Source organism: Apus apus, chromosome Z (genome assembly GCF_020740795.1).
Source record: "Apus apus isolate bApuApu2 chromosome Z, bApuApu2.pri.cur, whole genome shotgun sequence".
Lineage (NCBI taxonomy): Eukaryota > Metazoa > Chordata > Aves > Apodiformes > Apodidae > Apus > Apus apus.
In genome coordinates, this window is record NC_067312.1 from 18,155,065 (window position 1) to 18,169,870 (window position 14,806).

Sequence of the window (14,806 nt, forward strand, 5' to 3'; positions counted from 1 at the left end):
TTAGACAATCTGTGAAGTCTAGACTTCCACCTTTGAAATCCAGCAGTAATAGTCAAGGTAAACAAAGCAGCTGTCTTCTTCTTCTCCTCACTCTTTGATGATCTGGATACACCCTTTCATATGAAGCAAACCAACCGTTCCACCCCCTCGTAATCTTCCCCCACTGTCCCGCCATCTTCCACCACATAACCCAAATATGTAGTTAGCAAAAGGTATCAGATGTTCCCCAGATAGTCTGTAAACAAAGTTCTCCAATATTTATTAAAATTCCCACCCACCTGCAGAAATAAGAAGCAGAACAACCATGGCAAATGTCTTCAAATATACAGAGGATGTAAACACCAAATATGCCATAATTAGGTTGAATTATGTACTGACATTGTGACATACTAGGTTTTGGAATAGTTCCCCTAGTGAAGTGGTTAGGCTCCTTGGAGAGTTTAAAAACTGGAGTGAACTAATCCTGCTAAAAACTACTTACTTTAAAGTAGGAAACAACCTGACAAAGCCAGGAAGTTGGATAGTTAGAGGTAATAGGCCTTTCTCATGCCCAAATTGTACCATTTTGTGAAAATACATTTTTACACGTTACTTCTGAGTCAAAGTAGTGTATACTAAACCTGTAAATCTGTATATCCTATGACAATAGCATTTCAACCAGTAAACAAGCGGGTCAGTAGAAATTTCAGTTACAGAGTTTGAGGGCTTTGAAAAAGAAGACTGCCTGTTTACTGGGGAAGGAGGGGTGGAATCTCCTTTCTGCACATTGATTTTTTAAATATGGGCTACATCTGCATTAATGAGTGACAAGGAATTTGAGAAATCTGGCACACATGTGGCTTGGCAGGTGCTTTATATTGAAAGGCACATGAGGTTTTGTCAAATTGTGTAGAGCTGCTCTAATCATAACCTCTGAGCATCAGTCATTGTTTACCTTAATTCTATCATAAGCACATCTGGGTAACTCCTTAAAATAATGGTAAAGGTAATTAGTCATGAATTGAGTTGGAAATCTGATCAAGTACTTATGACATCCATATTGGTACCAAATGAATTCATCATGGTTAACATTGTTACAAAAACGTCAAAGGAATTAGTAATAATCTGTGCCAGCATTTGAATGTGTTGCTAACATGAGACCAAGCATAGTAATTGCTTTTTCTTATATTATCAAAAAATAATTAAAATAACTTATTACAAATGTATTTCAATAGCTCTGCAAAAATTTCTGTCTACATTTTGTTATTGATAAAGCATAAAACTCATTTTCATCTATTACCATCTTTGGGGGAAAGGACAGGCAAGTTGATTTTGTGCATCTTGTCCAGATCAGATCCACTTCCTGCTGCAAGAGCAGTTGGAGGCAGCATACACAATGCCCCAACACATAAATCTATAAATACACAGTTATGGCAGATCTCATTCTTTCCTCATCTGGCTTGACAGAGCTGTAGCTGAAGTCAGTGAACCAATAGTACATAGCAGTTAAAAAGCTGCCCCTGTGAGGCTGTGGCAGTGCCACTACCACATGAAGATGGGGAAAGCGTGACACAGTAAAGTGCACTGCGTGCTTTTATGCAAGTCAGAGGTTTTAAGTAAGAATAACCTAGTTTATTCATGCTAAACTGCTACAGATTTCTGCACTGGCTTCATAAGAAGTATTAGCAAATATCTTCACCACCCTTAGCACTCAGGTAAAAAATTTCTATCACAGAGAAAGCAACTTTGTTATAAACCTACTTAAGAGCAAGAAGCAAGAAAGATTCTGTTCCCTGTAAGTGCTTGTAAATATGAATACTGTATATGTACAGTACTGTCCTGCCACTTCTACGTTCAATTGTGTCAATACTCAGTAGTAGCTAACTAGGTTGGGAACTCTGTTCCTCAAGGGAATTGCAGGATTTGCCACACAGTAAAGGCACAGGGTAGAAAATGGCACAGACACCATATTCTATGCTTGGGAGAGTGACTGGTCCCACAGTTCTTCTTTCAGTTATTCAAGCACTTCTTTAGTCCCTAGTTTCCCAGCACTCTTTATGGCTACACTAGTATCTCACTGACTATTTCCCAGTGATCTTCTTAAATGCAGCCTGCTTTCATTTTCCATCCACTGTTTTCACACTTCTCAATATTTTAATCACTATCATATTTTTCCTCTCTCTTGGATTCTCAGACAGAATCCCGAGCCTTTGGTAAGATTATACCTTTGTAGCTCTGTTTATTCGTGGCACAAGAAGTTTCATGTCTTCTATGTCTCGCCCTGAATTCCCTTCATAGCCAAACTTCTGAAAAATCCTATTGTTTTTCTTTTGATTTCTTCCAGCATTTACCCTTTCTTTCTCATTTCTGCCACTAAAAGCCTTACCTATTCCTCAAACAGTCTTTATACCAACCTATCTTAACCTCTTTCTCTTTGCTTTTGTTTGCCCCAACCAGTTTCCTGTTCTCACTATTCAAGAATGCAGTACTCATCCCTTTGAATTCCTCCCTACCCTTTCTGTGCCAGGGTGCAGTCAACCTTTCAAAGTTTGCACAACAGAATTGCAGTTACACCTCTGCCTTAATATACACTGACTCTCCCTCTGTGCCTTCCGCCCTGCCTAGACTCCTCCGACTGCTTTGCTGCTCTCTCTGACTCCCTGAAAGTACATTCCACACTCCAGTCGCTTGCCCACAGTGATGGAGCAACCTTGCCTTTTTATCTAGCAACTCAGCCTATTTTTTATTAGCTCATCTGGCTTCTAAAATGCATGAAGTATCTCCAGCTTTAGTGGCTCTCTGATCTCTATGTCTTTTTTCACCAGTCCCTTTCTCCATCACAAATGCAACAACTGTCAGCCTCACAACTGGTGCAAGTCTACATTCCTCCCAGGCATATTGCAAGCCTCCTCTGTAATGCCTCTGTCTGCACCAGGTTGGGAGTTCTGTCAAGCAAAAAAATGCCTCATTCTGTGTCTGTGTAGAATCATGCTGGTGCTCAGTACTTAAAATGAGTGATTTATTTCTCCCATTTATATTTTCCTGACTTAAGGACATATTTTCTCTCTTGGAATGCATTTTATCATCTGATTTGAAACTGTCATGTAATCATAACAGTGTGTTTGTGATAGCATAGTAAATTACATGGCAACAAACTGTGATGTCATAAACGCAGGATTTATATTTTTTCTGCAAAAACCAAACTGAAGAAGCAGATGGATGGAAAAAAAACTCATTAACATACCAACAGTTTCTAAAAATTGCAGTAAAAATATCAATGGAAACCCAGACAAACATTGTTTAATAGATTTCTTTTTATACATGTTTCCTGATTTTTAAAAGCCTGCTTCTCTGAATAAGCCACTCTTCTGGGGTGGAAATATATTTTAACTGCAAAAAATAAGTGTTTGGATTCAAGGCTCTAAAATTCAAAACAATTGCCTCAGACAAATTAAATAGAATGGAAAGAAAAGGGCCATAATGGTGAGAAAATACTTGTAAAACTTTCTGGGCTACATTTCTCAAAGTTGAACTGCCAGTTATTCATTAGGGTGCCTATGACGTATCAAGGATGTACTCATGTTGATTATTTACAAGAACTAAGAAGTGATTAATAAGAGGATGGAGCTGAAAACATCCTCTGTGATGTTCCTGCTAACAAGTGGGCCCAGCTTTGTAATCAGACGTCACCAGAGAAAGCAACGCATCCCAAAATGGTATGAATCATTTCTGACTTCCTGACCTCCCTCACTGAAAACATAGACAAGGAAAAACAAAAACTTCTGAAAATAATATAGCAGTTAAAGAAATACGTTCCTCAAAATAGTATCTTCTACTTGAAAGTGAAAGAAATAGGTGATTCTAAACTGATGCACCTAAACAAATGGGATATTTCAAATGTAGTAATAATTGAGTATCATTATTTACACTTTAAATTATTTGTATCAGGGATTTTTTGCTGAAGATTTCAAAAGATGTTGCAAATACAAGTTAAGCAGTAGAAAATTCTTTCCTGTAGAGGAATCTTTTGCCTCCAAACTAATTTTAACATTGTTGAGACGAACATAAACTATGTTCTTCCAGCTTGCCTGTTTGTCCTACCCATGCTGTCCTAATCAGATTAAGCTTATAAATGAGGAAGATACCATTTCTCCACCTTTAACTCCACAGAAGGTTGTTTAACCTTTGTCTTTAGATAGATTTCTGTTTGGGGGAAAGAAATGTGTGAAGGAGGAAGACGAAAGATGGAAGACAGAACTAACTAGATGTAGCAACATCTAAGATCTCTTTATCATCACTAAGAAGCTTTTCTCACAGTCCTTGACCTGGTTTAGATGGCCGTCCCACTCCTGGTGTGCACAGCTTGCATGGACTACCATGGTCCTCCTAGGTTGAGGCACCTTTGGTGGAGAGCCTTCCTGCAGAAGTTTTTAAAGCATATTTTCTTCCTCATGTACCAAAACACTTCCTTTGGCTTATCCTATGTGCTGCTTTTTTCTTCTGGAGTTCTTTATATGCTGTGGTATTCTGCTGTATGGAGCATGATTGACTCCTACAATCTCAGAACTCAAATTTCTATTATTAACTTTTTGTGAAGTTGGTCTTAGTATCCAATGTAAGGATAAGGGTAATTGAGACAACCTGAACTGACAAGAAAACAGTATTTTGGTTCAGGACCTGTTAGGCCTTGCATGTGCCCAGGGAATGGATGACAAGTGGACAGTAGCTGTACTTCAAAATAAAAAATGCCTGGTTTAGCCATTTGTTTGGTACATTGACTAAGTCTGACCTCTGCCAGTAAGTCAGATATGTAACTTAAAATTCAAAAATATTGTTTGCACTCAGAACAGTAAGTCTCTTTCTGAAACATTACTCAGGACTCCAAGCACGCATTTTGACATGAATCCACATGTATGCTGCAGATTTGTATATAACTGTGTCACCCACAAGATCTGTAAGAGCCAATTAAAAGTCTATATAAAATGCTGTATGGGTGATTGCACAGTTCCCACCAATAAGCTCTATAGCACGTGCTTTTGGCCCTGTAACTTGTTTCCATGGAACTACTTTCAGTGCAAGATAATGTTCAATGTGGAGTTAATTAATTAATATTTTTTTAGTTGCCCAGTGATTTGCAAGATTCCAAAACAAGATATTTCAAAGTTTTGCAAAATTATGCCTAGTACGTCCTTAACTTGTGATGTTCCCCTCAACATGAATCTCTTATTTGCTTAGCAGTTCAGTTCAGCTCTCTTGCAGTCCTTCACTGGATTAAGGAGAGAATGCTACACAATCAGAGAAAGGCCAGACCTCAGAAAAGGTTGCCTGTGCTTGTGACAACACAATAAACGATTGCAGCAAGCTGATGACAAGCAACCCAGATGAGATCCAACTGGTCTCATGGCAAAGTAATCCTCGATGGCTTTCAAAAATGGCTTTGTGTAACTCTCTGACGATGCTACAAAGAAATCAACACCACGGTCAGTCAGAGTGAGGTATAATGTGCCTAACATACTGCTGGCATACAACCATTCAGTAATGTAAAAAGTGGCCATATATCTTTATGTTACAAACATTTCCTACCTACATTTATACAGATATAAAACTGTTAGTAAAATGGAAGCTATTTGAGGCTTGTAAAAGAAAGCAGAGCATATTATCTGGATTATTTCCATTTTGGACATATTTTTTTACTTAGTCCAGTATGAATGGTTTATATTAAAACATTTAAATATTGAAGGAGGTTTTGGGTTACAGACTGATAGTAGTTCCATAAAAACAAATTATTTTTCCATTTCTACAAAATCTAATTAAACAGATGAAAAAAAATATGTTGTGTAATATTGGAATTATTCTTCCCTGCCTCCAACAATAATGCAGGACCTTGGTAATTCACTATGGACAGTTTTTTTGTCATAACTATGTGGCTGGTAGTTGATTTCTTTCCCCTTAGTGAAATATTTCTCCATATTTTTTCCCTGCTCCCCCTAAACTTGCCCCCTCGGCCCCCCATGTTCCTTTCTGCTGATTTTGCTGTGAGATATTTTCCAACCTTTAGGAACCTGGGAAGCCACATATTGCCTTTTGGTCATCTCTAATTAATTATAGATTCAAAATTTGTGACAGTAAAACATACAAATAACTGAATATTATAGTGAAACTACACTGCAAGACACATTTCAACATCCAGATGTCCCCTAAATAAGCTATGGCAGGCAGGTGCATGTTCTCAAGTCTTGTCCATAAATTAACTGGCAGACATGCAATCTCAAGTTTTGTCCATGCCCCCTCCATGCAGAACTGAGACCTTGGCCCTAATATATTGCCATTGCCATTAACTGCAATGTCTCCTTTAGTCTGGCCAAAAAGAAAATGCAAGGTGATGGGATCCCTAACTTGACCCCAGCTTGGTATTTTCATTCTTCCTCAAACATCAATTCACACCATAAAACTTAACTTCAGTATGTTCTGTTATAAAGGCAAATTATAATAGCCATCTAGAAACACTGTCTTCAGCCATGCCTTGTCCTTCTGGAATTCTCTATATCTTTGCTCTTTGCTGACTTAGTAAGACATTCATAGCATATGTCACTTGCCCTCCTACCACCCAGCTGTTTGAACTTTGACATCTTCACCTTCACTTTCTCCAAGCCGTCTCCAAACAGTAATTGTTGTTTGAATGTCTTGTTGTTTTGTCAATGGCACACCTGAAGAAAAAAAAATAAATAAATCATTCTTTCCTCAATCTAAAATCCTGTTGATAGCAGAATCACCTTGTTCCTGTCTTCCTCCATTTCATCCTGCTTGCTCACACAGCATTGGCAAAACACCTGCTAACATCTCCTGCCACTGCTGTAATTGCTAGAACTCTAGATAAACCAAGCTCTACCTTACACTTGACTCACCATTCACAGACTAATTTGAACACCTTACATGCTTCATCAGGCTTTCGTATCCCTTCCACTCCCCATAGCTATAGCACCTCTCCTTCTCTTTTCTCTACCACTTCCATGTCAATGCTGACAGCATTTCTTCCTAATTGTCTTCTCTGGATTCTCTTTTCAGTTTTGCCTGCAGCCTTCCTTCCATGAAATGCTTTATATCTGAACTCTGTCTGCCTTCCTGCCTTTCTACCAAAGCATTCATAGCATGCTTATCATCTCTAAGGTCAGGTTTCTGTTCTCTGGCTTTACTACTGTTTACTTCATTGATTCTGCCAGAATATTCCTTGCATGTCAGGTCACTCAAGAGAAGTCAGGAAGGTCAGCCACACTTGCCTCTCTTTTAAAGACCTATGGGCAAATATCTTAGTATTATTGTAACTGTTTGCTAGATTGGGATCTTACCACATAGATCTCTGAATCGTCACGAACCCACTTACAGAGCAGTTAGCTTTGATTTTTGGGGGGATTTTTTTGTAAGAATAGTTATAGGCAAAGTGATACACAATTTTACTGGACTAAATAAAATGCTAATTCAGCATATTCATCTAGATGTAAAATACACCAGGATACTTTTACTGTAGGGTGCCCAAAAATATTTGACAATTAAGTTCAACTTTGAATGAACTTAAACAATCTAATAAGTTTAGAAGACAGATATGGAACATGAAGAAAACTCAGAAGAAAGAAGCAAATGGAGTAAGCTGGTTTTGCAGGACTGATTTTGCTTTAACATAATGCCCCAAAGACAGCTGTAGGATAACAGTGCAGTACAGTTAAATGAACAGATGTATGGACCAACCATACGTTCATAAAATAAGAGGTAACCTTTTTATATGTATGTCTGCTAAATAAATAAGAATAGAAAATAACATATTTCCAGTCCAGGAAAGGGTAAAGTATTCAAACCATACAAAGTGGCTGGTCTTTAACTCTTCTTCTTTATTAGTGTACTAGTAGAAATGGAAAAGTTCAATTTATCATCAGCAGTAAGATTACCAGTCTGCTGTGTTTTTTACAGGCTTAATAAGTGACATAGCATTATTTTTAACTTTTGTTACATTATTTTAAGTTGTGTGTAAGTTGTCTTACAGTTTTACCTCGTTATCCATATGATGCTTTAAGAAAAAATACAGGAGATTTAATATAAGGAACTCCTATTAAATAAATGCATAAAAACAATATCATTCTGTCCTATTTAAATAAATAATAAAACTCACTACCTATTTAGAACAAGTCCAATTGTGTATCTGTCAAACTCTAACCACACTGCAACTGCAAATACAAATGGAATGACTCATGAGACAGAAATGGAAGATGGATGTTACTTCTGTGTGTTGTGATAAGATAGTATCACCCTTCTATAAGATTAATGGACCCACCTAATGAGAAACATTGTTTAAAGGAGAGAAAATACTCTGACAAAAAACAGTTTCTCAAATTTTCCCCACTTCAGAACTGTTCTTTGGGAAAAGTGATACACAATCATTCATACCCATAATGTGATAGAAGTCTAGGAATATTTGAGTATCATGAATATCTTGTGAAGGGTGATCACTCAATTTACTGTCTAGATACATGAGAAGTGAAACATGTTATTGCCATGAACCTTTTCCTGGTGAAGCCAGCACTAACAACAGGAGTTATTCCATCATTGATCTTTGATGATCTTTGCAAATCTTTGAGAAGGCATACAATTTCCAAGGACATGACAACAGGTATATATTTTGTAAGTTGCAAGAAGTTTCAAGTCATATCAAGCATGGCAATCCCTGGGTAAGGCCTCTTGAACATAGTCCATGTGTGTCAGCAGTGGCTCTAGGTAGTGTTAATCTTACCGCATATTAGCAATTCAAATGCAGTGTAACTAATTTGAGTTACTAGGGTAGGCTGTCTACAAAGGTACTTCGAAAGAGCAGTTTCTTTCACCTCAGTATCACCAGTAAAATGACCACCCCCTTCCTCTCTTTCTCCATCAGGAGGCTAGCCAACCAGTATATACTAAACTCCCACTTCTTAAAATAAAACTCAAGTGCACTACTAATCCCAGCTATTGTATGAAGTCCATCATCTAGGTATTATGAAAATCATAAACAAGTAGAGTTGATGTTACAAATAGTAAGCTAAAGCTCTTGGTTTAGCTGGCATAAATTGGCATCACTCCACTGAAATCCCTGCAAATGGCTTGACATCCAAAATGATAGTGGATTTGATGTTAAACTGTCCACAAATTTACCCTTACTGTATGTCTCACCTCTGATGGTTACAGCAGAATGCCTTACCAACAGACTTTTTGTTCATCATGCTAAGTCTGATTCACTGTTCACTTACTCCACTGTGAAAAAGACAATGAATGACACTGAAATTATTACAGACACATGAAGGTTAATGAAAAAGATAATCAGAATCATCAGGAAAATAAAATCTAAGCTAAGTTTTTTGTTTTGTTACAGAATTTCCCTGGTGAGTTTAACTAATTTTGTCCCTCTTTTTAAAAAAAAAAAAAAATAAAAAAATTGAGCCTCATTTTCCATAAGAATTAAGCTTATTAGCCCAATTATAGTGAGCATTCTCTGTATGTTTTTGCCCATGCTTATAGATTTGTTTATTTCTCTCTCACTGGTTCTGAACAGCTTTTGAAGCTGTTACCCAGTTTAATTAACCAACATGAAAAAGAGGTTTTCTCTCAGAGACATTAAGTTTCAATAAGTTTAATGAAAACACTCACAGTGAGAAAACAGCTCCTACCAGTGTCCTTGGAAAAGCTGTGGCATGAATCCGTATCTTACTAAACACTTGGGGATCTAACCACAAAATCTACCACTCGCTGCTAATTTTTTCTCAAACTGCTGTGGAAATGCTCAAATGGCTACAGATGCACAATACCATTTTAGGATTATTACACTGCAGAATAGCTTCACTCTCACACAGAGAGCCCAGCTAGTTAGAAGATCAGGCTGTCCACTCAGACAGGTCTTCCTAAGCCAACACATATCCCAGCAGCAGCAGACTGCAAGCTCAGAGCACAGACTGCATAAATGCATTTTCCAGCACAGACTGGACTCTCCTGTAAGCAAGGACCAATCCTCAGTCTCTGTGTGAAACAAACATGCTGCCCTATACAGAAAGGTTAGATAGCAGCAGCAATGATAAAGCTGCTGCCTGTTTTGAAATGAATTCAGATCACCCGATACACACAGTAAAACCCTGATAGATGTGAAAGTGTCCTGTACAATCCAATTGCCTTGGCATTTGAGACATGTTTTCTTTTAAATGCACAGAAATACACTGCAAGCCAGAGTGAAAAAGAATAACCTATATTGCCATACTTCAGTGCTGCAGGAGAGATTCAAAACATCCTCACCTTGGTCTAACCCTCTGTATTTTTGCTTCCTGGCTTGGAGAAACCAAGTGGCACATGAAGATGATCAGCAGGGAGAAGCATATCTAGCCATTCTCCACTCCAGTTACTTTGTCAGCACACAGTTTTTGCTAGTGGCATTTCTATGAAAAGGGATAAAAACTCATAAAACAACAAAAAAAGAAAGAGCACCACCTTGGTTTAACTAATGTTCTCTTTTCCACTTGTTTTATATTACACAGCCAAGTGTGCTAACACTAAAACACCACATCATCCATGCAGAAGTATGAGTTAGAACAGCTGTAGCCACAGCATAAGTGCCCTTGAACATGCTGAATTTTTCCAGAGTATCACAATTACAGAAACACCTGTGCCAAACAGCTTTCTTCTGATCCTCTATAAATTTCATAAAGCCCTCAAACTTTCTCATTTCATACAGGTCTGTGTTGCCTCGAAGCCAGCTCCATACATCCCAATATGGGATAATACAGAATTGTTCCTTTTAATGCCTCAAAACATAAAATAAAGGGTATGTGCAGGTGCAGTAGTCAACACATGATTCTGTTACTTGACAGTAAGGCATATGAGACAACACAACAATATTGACTTTCTTGATTAATCCTTTCCACACACAAAATCACTCCCCAAAAAAAATAAAAATAAAAGCACAAATATTGTGACAACAAATGTCATCTGTGCTATATTAATTGGAAAACTCTGTATTCTTGATTTCTACAGATACAACTATCCCACAAGGACATGTCAGCTATTGTTTGGGGGGAGACTGTTAATGTTGTTAAATAATAACTGTACGTCATGGCAAACGCCTCAGGACTGAATGCATTTGTCTTGGTTGTTATTTTGCAAACAAGATGCTATGGTTGCATTAGCCTTAGGAATTGATGGCTAGAGTCTGTTACATTATTTACATTTAAAACTACCCAAAATGTCTGTTTAAAAAGCGTCTGAACAAAGTCACCCTTAGCAGTCATCACAGAAAGTGTGGCTGACTATCCTTCAGGCAGAACTCCAGAAAAGGGAAAGGAAAGCGGTAGAAGTCAGCTACCAAGCCTAAGTGTTCAGATCATGCCGAATTGCAGCCTGTAGATAAGCCTGTCTTAGGAAAGATGTGTAGTACATAGTAGTTACACAACCTCCCACGCCTTTGCTCTCTGCAGCCATACCCAGATACTGGAAAATTCATGTCCAGAAGTTCAGCAAATAAAAGTTTTAATAAAATATTGATCAAAAAAGCATGATTTTTGCAGTTTTGCAGAGAGGAAGCCTTCTACCTCCCCTGTTTACACAGCCCATTGTGAAAAACTTTTTTCGGGGGTTCTTTTTTTCAGTGCATGAACAGATAATAAATAATATTACTAGATTAATTCAGGAAGCAATGTGCAATGGCAAGCATAATTTGAACCACTTCTGCACTGCTTATACACTCAAGAAAAACAGCTAGATGTCATTGTGTACAGCTCAGGGGAAACATCTGCTCCAACTGCCTTGGTCAGCAAGTAATAAGAAATAATACCGAAAATATCTGAATGTTGTTATGCAAATCAGTGGTATGCCCTCAAGTTGAATACTATGTTCTGTTCTGATTACTCCACCTAAGCAAGGATTTAACCGAAATAGAAAGTGACTGGAGACAGCTGATAAGCATGTTACAACCATGAGAAGGATTCCATAGTCTTAAAATGTTATGACTATTTAGCTTGGAAATAAATAAAACCAACAGCCACAGTGCAAGCATACACCATAAAATAAATTGGTATGAAGGATGTAAATTGAATATTCCTATTTTGCTTGCACTTTCTGCCACTCTTCTTACCCTTCATCTGTCTGGTCTATTTAGATGTTGAGATATGAGAATTATGAACTGTCTATTACTCTAAATGTGAACTATGGCTACCATAATGAGGCCCACAGATGGTCACTAGGCGATCCCATAACAAACAAAAATAATCTTATTTAACACTTGTCCTCAAAAAACAACAAGGAGACAACAAAATTTAAAATTTTTAAATATTAAAAAGGAAACTCTCCTATAACGAAGCCCCAGGTGTGGCTGATGTACCTCTGGGAAGCATCCTCTCCTTACCCAGGAGGGCAACAGATCCAGAGCAAGCTGCCCTCCCACAGGTATGTCACTCAACCCCACTGCAGCCTAGCCACCTTCAGACACCATCCTGACACAAACACAGGCTGGCAAGGAGGACAGCACGCTTGTCTTTAAAAGGACCTTTTTTACTCACCATTGGAGTGCTTGGGACACTGCAAGGGACTGCTGGTGCAGAAAGTGGCACTGAAGTTCCCCCACTCCCTCCCACGATGCTGCCATCCTCCCTTGGCACACAGCCACACTGGGCAGCTCGCAGGGACAAAAAAAAAGAAGTACCAAAGCACGGAGCTCCAAGTGTTTCCAAATAATACTCCAAACGTTTTGTGCGGTACATCATACCTTTCTCCACAGTCCTCTCTGAAGAATTCAATGCTGGAAATTATCAGAGATAAGGACCTAAATGGGTTTGGTCCTGAATTATACATTCACATTTCCACAAAAATAGGAGTTATTTTTAGGAATGGTGAGAAGACCTGCTTATTTTAGTGTTAAACTCATTGCTACAAGATAAAAACCTAGGCAAATAATTTTGGGGCATTCAAAAGTCTTGGACTGTGTGACAGGTCTAAACCACTGCAGTTAGACAGAGCAGAGAGACCCCTTCTGTGTAAAAGCAAGAGCATCGAGGCACATTTCAGACACAGAGCTGACCACTAACTGATTACCACAATGAAGAATCTTCGCTGTGGACACGTTATTACATCTTTGTCTGCCCTGGGGCTTCTCAGTCTTTTTCAGAGGCTTCTGGCAGAGGTGATCTCTGTCAGAGATAGTTGACTGCCCATTCAGCATTGTCATTTCTGTGTCTCAGATAAAGAACTGAAACTTCTTTCTTTTTTTTCTAACCTTTATCTTTGTGTGTGTGTAAGAGGGAGAGGAACAAGTAAGAGAGAGGGGGAAATCGCTATCTTTCGAGTTTTTATGTATCGAAACAGAACTATTACAAGCAAAATATCTGAGATGGGAATCTTAACACTGGCAGAGATCAAAAATAATCTTCCAGCTGTAGGATTTATGGTTCTAGTTTCAGTTTCAGTAGATAGGAAATGCGTTCCAGCACCATAAGCCTACTTTCATTTGTTGTCTATTGCAAGCACTGACACAAACTTTTAATGTGGATATTGTGGATACAGTCTGTGAATACATGTTGGCACTAGCTCTCCTGCAGCCATGGAAACACCTGCCTCCAAGCTAATTTATAATCTGCACCTATGGCCATGGGCCACTTAAAAGTTTGTTGAAAAAGGTCTTGACAAACCATATAGGAAACTCTGTTCTTTCTCTTCCTGTTCTACATGACATAAGTTTGGCATTAACAAGTCACATTTTTATGTCCAGCTTTATAGATTGTTAATATTATGTAAAGATATTTGATATGTAAGATCATGGGTCAAATATTTCTCACTCTACTCATGTGAGTAGTCCCACAAACTTTATTTATACAACTAGTCTAAAGAAGACAGTCATACTTTAACTTCTCTGTAAAACTATTCTGCAACATTATGAGGCAGCTCTCCCCATTACTTACAGTGTTTTCATTAATTCTGAAGCTCAACGTATGTCCTGCTTTTGAGCTGTTCAGACTAAATCCTGGAAGATGAAGGAGAGTTGTCCACACATGCAAAGAAATCTGATAATGCAATGGGATGCCCTTGTTTTTCCCACATATGATTCAGTATAGTAAAATACAACATCCTCTTCACAATTTCCAGGTTTAATATATTCTGTATCATTTTACCTAGAAAGGATTATGAAAATACATTCAACCACTATTTCCTTGACAATGTTTTTTCCTTTTGTTTAGAAATGACTGTGAAGAACAGGTCTGTAAATGAGTCATTGTTTTTTTTACTTTAGTGTATTCAGCTGGCACACTGTATCTTGGCCCTGTACTAGACCTAGGTGATTTGTTTTTATCTAATTAGCAGATAAGTAATCAGGAAGTTGAATCTCTTACGATGTTTATAAATATAATGAAAAATCATTATTAGAAGTACCAGGAATGATCCTGTAGCTGATACGTCACATAGTCTGAAAAGCACATAGGAGAAGTTCAGGTTGTAGTAGTTTTTCCTCACTAACTTGCATAGGAAAGAAAAAAACTGTAAACGCCAGAGCAAGATAAACAACTCATTCTGATTCAAATCTGGATACAAACTGGAAGCTCCTTGGGTTTAGCATTTAGAACAGAGCCCATTTCAACTTAGAAGAAACAGCAAAAAGTTTCCACGGTATTTGCAGTTTTATTGGAAATCAGCAGATGGTGCTTCCACAAGGCCCTTTACAAGTTCTGCTTAATGAAATATGTAGGTGGCTAGGTTGTGCTGAAATGTTAATTTTAGCTGTCATGCCTGGCTGTTTATTGCACCTGTAAAGTCTGTTCACTGACCAGGTTCCTTG